This window comes from Thalassophryne amazonica, chromosome 6 (genome assembly GCF_902500255.1).
Source record: "Thalassophryne amazonica chromosome 6, fThaAma1.1, whole genome shotgun sequence".
Taxonomy (NCBI): domain Eukaryota; kingdom Metazoa; phylum Chordata; class Actinopteri; order Batrachoidiformes; family Batrachoididae; genus Thalassophryne; species Thalassophryne amazonica.
In genome coordinates, this window is record NC_047108.1 from 87,952,356 (window position 1) to 87,959,873 (window position 7,518).

Here is a 7,518-nt window from a genome sequence, read left to right on the forward strand (position 1 = left end):
TATAAACCAATAATCATCTTGTCTGGTTGGTCATTATATCCAAATTAATAGTGATTGTTTATCAACAATCCTGTATGTACATATGTTTGGAATGTACCAATAGCCATCTCTGAAATATCATCACTTCATTTATCAATGTATTTGGTTAAACATAGGTTGACATCTGATTTTATTACCCAGCCATGCTCTATGTATATAGCAGACTTTATTTATGTCAAACCTCTGATCTCAGACTACTGTTTTTCAGGTAATACATTGGGATCAATCCTGAAAGGGGGACAAAGACCTTTCATGACCACTTCCAAAAGGGCAGGTAGATTTGTTCAAAAAAAGTCGGCCACAGTGAATCCCCAGGTAGCCACTCTGCTCAAGAACCTGAAGGATTTTGAGTGAAATTTCGTAGAGGTGAGTAAGAGCGCTATTTACAGGACATTTCTTTACAGTGAATAGAAATGACTTCTGATTTTAGAAAAATAAAATCCTCCAACCCTACATTCATTAACGGAGAGCCTATACAATCTGTAACAAACTTCAAGTACCGTGACACTGCACTTGACTACAAGCTGAAATGGAACCTGTGGGCCGACCTTTTAAGCACTAATGTTTAAGAGATGTACTTCTTAAAGAATCTGTTACTTTTTAATGTTAATGAAATACGTCAGATGTTTTACTGATGAAAATGTTTCAGCCTACTGTATCATCTGCCAGTTTGGTACAAATCTCAGCAACTAAAACAGTAACATCAGGCAGTAAATTGTGAGGTTTCACATAATCAAGCATGGAACATCACTCAACAAAAATATAAACGCAACACTTTTGGTTTTGCTCCCATTTTGTATGAGATGAACTCAAAGATCTAAAACTTTTTCCACATACACAATATCACCATTTCCCTCAATATTGTTCACAAACCAGTCTAAATCTGTGATAGTGAGCTCTTCTCCTTTGCTGAGATAATCCATCCCACCTCACAGGTGTGCCATACCAAGATGCTGATTAGACACCATGATTACTGCACAGGTGTGCCTTAGACTGTCCACAATAAAAGGCCACTCTGAATGGTGCAGTTTTATCACACAGCACAATGCCACAGATGTCGCAAGATTTGAGGGAGCGTGCAATTGGCATGCTGACAGCAGGAATGTCAACCAGAGCTGTTGCTCATGTATTGAATGTTGATTTCTCTACCATAAGCCGTCTCCAAAGGCGTTTCAGAGAATTTGGCACTACATCCAACCAGCCTCACAACCGCAGACCACGTGTAACCACACCAGCTCAGGACCTCCACATCCAGCATGTTCACCTCCAAGATTGTCTGAGACCAGCCACTCGGACAGCTGCTGAAACAATCGGTTTGCATAACCAAAGAATTTCTGCACAAACTGTCAGAAACCGTCTCAGGGAAGCTCATCTGCATGCTCATCGTCCTCATCGGGGTCTCGACCTGACTCCAGTTCGTCGTCGTAACCGACTTGAGTGGGCAAATGCTCACATTCGCTGGCATTTGGCACGTTGGAGAGGTGTTCTCTTCACGGATGAATCCCGGTTCACACTGTCCAGGGCAGATGGCAGACAACGTGTGTGGCGTCGTGTGGGTGAGCGGTTTTCTGATGTCAATGTTGTGGATCGAGTGGCCCATGGTGGCGGTGGGGTTATGGTATGGGCAGGCGTCTGTTATGGATGAAGAACACAGGTGCATTTTATTGATGGCATTTTGAATGCACAGAGATACCGTGACGAGATCCTGAGGCCCATTGTTGTGCCATACATCCAAGAACATCACCTCATGCTGCAGCAGGATAATGCACGGCCCCATGTTGCAAGGATCTGTACACAATTCTTGGAAGCTGAAAATGTCCCAGTTCTTGCATGGCCGGCATACTCACCGCACATCTCACCCATTGAGCATGTTTGGGATGCTCTGGACCGGTGTATACGACAGCGTGTACCAGTTCCTGACAATATCCAGCAACTTCGCACAGCCATTGAAGAGGAGTGGACCAACATTCCACAGGCCACAACTGACAACCTGATCAACTCTATGCGAAGGAGATGTGTTGAACTGCATGAGGCAAATGGTGGTCACACCAGAAACTGACTGGTATCCCCCCCCCAATAAAACAAAACTGAACCTTTCAGAGTGGCCTTTTATTGTGGACAGTCTAAGGCACACCTGTGCACTAATCATGGTGTCTAATCAGCATCTTGATATGGCACACCTGTGAGGTGGGATGGATTATCTCAGCAAAGGAGAAGTGCTCACTATCACAGATTTAGACTGGTTTTGTGAACAATATTTGAGGGAAATGGTGATTGTGTATGTGGAAAAAGTTTTAGATCTTTGAGTTCATCTCATACAAAATGGGAGCAAAACCAAAAGTGTTGTGTTTATATTTTTGTTGAGTATATTTATGGAGACAGGGATAAATAAGGATAATAACATTTTGTGTGACAGGGGCAGATCCTTGCCTCTTCATTTACACTGTTACAGTCTGTTTGTTCCCTGTTATTCACAAAAACAGATCCTGATTTGAATTTGTCCCTCAAGCTAATAAATCTCTCAACAGGCCATTCTGCTCTTATACCTTTTCCACTACAGGAACTTGTGGGCCATTTTAGGGGTCTAACATCTTTACCTGCCTCTATCTCCAACCACACTGGCTGCACCTGAAAGGTTATTTTTGACGCCTTTTTCTGGGGTGAGAGATATGTCCCTGCTCTGGGGTACACTGTAAAATCTCCAATGTTAAATTAACACTGACGGTGAACATATGGCCCCACTCTGGCCAGAGTAGGACCATATGTACACTGGCAGTGTTAATTTAACATTGCCAGTGTTAATTTTACACTGGTGATTTTACTGTGTAGGTACCTCTGATCAGCCCTGAGAACCATTGGCTGGAGATCAACGCTGACTGATTGTCAATTCAAGCAGGGGAAAATGACAACAACAAGCTCCAACACAAGATAAGTGACATAAGATATGAATAGCAGAGGTAGATGGTCCATCGTGGTGGTACTGGTGTTGCTGACTTTCTTCTTGAAGGACGAGGTCCAGTGAGGATTTGAGTTCTTAAGGAGGAATGAAAAAAATCTACATTGGAGCTGAAACTGTTCCAAAATTATTACATCACTGCATAGCTGCAGGAGCCCAGTGAGCCTTCGTCACAGTGAAGACACAGCAGCTGAGAAGATCAATTACGGGGCTATTCCTGAGGCACAAAGTTCCCACTGGCTACGGTGCGCTTACGAGTCTGCGGGCTCGGTTAGCCCCACAGTGTGCCACTCACACCGCCCCGTGTCTGCTGTGTGGACTGTCACGTCAGTGCACTGCAAAGCTGCTGAATATCGTGCCATGCTGTAAATCACCCTACAGGACACCCTCGCGAGGCGCGTGTCACTGCGGGGTTCCTACACATTATAATAATTAAAACACATATCACATTTGCAGTGGATCACGACACGCACCCAGCTCTTCATGAGACGGGAGCTGGCTGGCTTGAGGGCACAAACGTTTGACCCCATGTTACTGGAAATTACATATAGGACTGTACACGAGTGGGCAGGCAAAACAAACACAGACGAAAGAATGGTTTGACGAACACAGGAAATATTCACAGTGCTACACTTCCTGTTTGTGTCGTAATATTCCCAGTCTGCGTAAAATTGATGAAGATGATTTTAACTATTAGAGAAAAAATTACTCATAACCATCCCAAAGACGTATCGTTATCTTTGGCTGCTTTCAGTGATGCCGGTATTTGGTTAGACTCTTTCTCTCCGATTGTTCTGTCTGAGTTATTTTCATTAGTTACTTCATCCAAACCATCAACATGTTTATTAGACCCCATTCCTACCAGGCTGCTCAAGGAAGCCCTACCATTAATTAATGCTTCGATCTTAAATATGATCAATCTATCTTTATTAGTTGGCTATGTACCACAGGCTTTTAAGGTGGCAGTAATTAAACCATTACTTAAAAAGCCATCACTTGACCCAGCTATCTTAGCTAATTATAGGCCAATCTCCAACCTTCCTTTTCTCTCAAAAATTCTTGAAGGGTAGTTGTAAAACAGCTAACTGATCATCTGCAGAGGAATGGTCTATTTGAAGAGTTTCAGTCAGGTTTTAGAATTCATCATAGTACAGAAACAGCATTAGTGAAGGTTACAAATGATCTTCTTATGGCCTCAGACAGTGGACTCATCTCTGTGCTTGTTCTGTTAGACCTCAGTGCTGCGTTTGATACTGTTGACCATAAAATTTTATTACAGAGCTTAGAGCATGCCATAGGTTTTAAAGGCACTGCGCTGCGTTGGTTTGAATCATATTTATCTAATAGATTACAATTTGTTCATGTAAATGGGGAATCTTCTTCACAGGTTGTCCCAAAAGTTCCCTGAAAAGCCTTCAGTTAATTCAAAATGCTGCAGCTAGAGTGCTAACAGGGACTAGAAGGAGAGAGCATCTCACCCATATTGGCCTCTCTTCATTGGCTTCCTGTTAATTCTAGAATAGAATTTAAAATTCTTCTTCTTACTTATAAAGTTTTGAATAATCAGGTCCCATCTTATCTTAGGGACCTCATAGTACCATATCACCCCAATAGAGCGCTTCGCTCTCAGACTGCAGGCTTACTTGTAGTTCCTAGGGTTTGTAAGAGTAGAATGGGAGGCAGAGCCTTCAGCTTTCAGGCTCCTCTCCTGTGGAACCAGCTCCCAATTCAGATCAGGGAGACAGACACCCTCTCTACTTTTAAGATTAGGCTTAAAACTTTCCTTTTTGCTAAAGCTTATAGTTAGGGCTGGATCAGGTGACCCTGAACCATCCCTTAGTTATGCTGCTATAGACTTAGACTGCTGGGGGGTTCCCATGATGCACTGTTTCTTTCTCTTTTTGCTCTGTATGCACCACTCTGCATTTAATCATTAGTGATTGATCTCTGCTCCCCTCCACAGCATGTCTTTTTCCTGGTTCTCTCCCTCAGCCCCAACCAGTCCCAGCAGAAGACTGCCCCTCCCTGAGCCTGGTTCTGCTGGAGGTTTCTTCCTGTTAAAAGGGAGTTTTTCCTTCCCACTGTTGCCAAGTGCTTGCTCACAGGGGGGTCGTTTTGACCGTTGGGGTTTTTCCGTAATTATTGTATGGCCTTGCCTTACAATATAAAGCGCCTTGGGGCAACTGTTTGTTGTGATTTGGCGCTATATAAATAAAATTGATTTGATTTGATTTGAAAGGGGTGACCCTCTGCTTGGGCCAATGGTACAGACATAAATTACAGAACAAGTCAAAAACAAATATACAGGAATTGCTGTTGTTGCACAGGACAGGAGGGTCTCCAGCACAAATACCATCATTGAGTCCATCGTCTCCTCCTCCTCCATCCATACCTTAATCTAGGACACCAGAATCTTGAACCACTTGAGAGCACTCAAAACCAAATTGTTGTGATGGCCACAAACCCATAACCATCCACGTACAGAGACCCAGATCACAGCTAAATATCCGATCACTTCTGTAGCCGGTGTGTTGGGCCAAGACAAAAATACAGAACCTTATCATATGACGTGGACCACTCTGGCATGTCAGAAGCCATACGGCCGGGCGCATGCAATGACGGAAATGGGAAGCGGAAGGGCATAGGGGCCAGGAGGGCAGCCACCAGAGCCACTGGGGAAGCACGACGAAGCACCACGGGAACGTCCCGGCGGCGCGGGAACGCACCCCCCCTAAGCAACCCCACACCCAAGTGAGGCATATAGGGCGCTGGCATGGTCCCACAAAAGGGGGGCCCCAGAACCACACCACCCAGCCACGGCCCCCAAAGGATCGAGCGGCTGTGGGGACTGGGGGCCAAGGAGCCATTGCAATTGAATCCAAAGCACGGGCAGGGACCACCAAGCCAAATGAGGGCGGGGTCCAGCCCCCAGACAAGAGGCGGGACCCAACCCCTGGGCCCGGAAGCACACAAGGCCCCCCAACACCCAAGACTCCCCAGCACAACAAACAGGACCCCCCCCCCCCCAAACACCAAAGCCCAAGATTAGGAGACCACCACAGCTTCTTCGTCCGCAGCTAGACTAATAATGCTAGAGACCCCATTTACCCTGCCTTCCCCTCCCACTCCCACAAAGCACAGATTGACCATCCTGTACTGAAAGGTGCTGTACATCTCCATGCCTTTGCACAGCCCCATTCATATTTATTTGACAGTGAACTTAATTTGGCCTATTTGACTCCTTTTTTTTGTCTTTTTCTTTTTATTGTTATGCACAAATGACACCAGATCAAATTCCTTGTGAGAACTTACTTGGCAATAAATTTGATTCTGAAGTTCATCAAGTCCAAAATTTTTCACAGACTTAAGTGGAAGATTTTCTGCTTCACAGCTTCATATTTATTATAACAATAAGCAAAGACCTGGGATCTTGTTTGATACTATGCAGAAAAACTATTTGGAAGATTTTCAACTTGTTCAGCTGATTAAATGTATTTTTATTTATTTATTTTTGAAATATTAATCCTCAGAGGGTCATGGTCACTCCAGTGAGTCTAAATCATCAAGGTTTTTGTGTTTGCTTGTTTATGTTTCTAGATTGCTAAGCATTAATATGATCATCAAAACAAAATATCCCAGGCTTCCCAAGTCATGTAAGGAAATTATCTGGTATTACCAAATGGGGTTTCCCAACTCAATACCACTTCTGTTGGATCTTGACATTTCTTTACAGAATGATAAGAAAACTGTGATATGTCCAACATGTACGGTGTTTGATCCATGACCAACCAGGCTTGTCAAAAATTAAAAAACAATACTTTATTAACAATGAAAACAAGTTGCATTGAATTTCTTATTACAGTCCAAATAGGGTCTACACATGCAATAGCATGTACATTGCAGACCGAGAAGAACTAATGGACAAAGGATGCATGGACACTTGACAAGAAAAGATTCATACTAGACCAAAAATAGAAAAGCAGGCATCAAGAAAATCAAAGGACCGAAACTAGAACAGAACTGACATAAATAATATAACCAAAGACTAATATGATAAACCTGACCAATCAAACTAGTGACATAAGCAATCATGAAACAATCAAAAACAGTGGATCAAAACTAAACAACAGAACTCAACATGTGGCAGAAGTGTGATGAACAGAAAACAACAAGCTGTGACAAAAGCAATGTTGAACAAAAATCAAAGACAGTGGATCAAAGACTGAACTAAACCAGAATGAAACTCAAGATGTGGGTGAAGAGTGATGAACAGAAAACAAGCAGCTGTGACAAAGCAAAATAAACAGATGATAAAAAAAAAACAGACAAAAGAACTCAATAAAGACAAACTGGCACAAAATTATAATGATCACAGACGGAGCAGGGGCAAATCATGACACCTTTATTTTCTTTACTCATTGAATTTTAGAGGATACATGTCTACGCTTTTCCAAAGCCTAGGAGCATCGACACTCTTCTGTAATTAATCACTGATCAGTTTGGAATCATTCATGATATTCAGT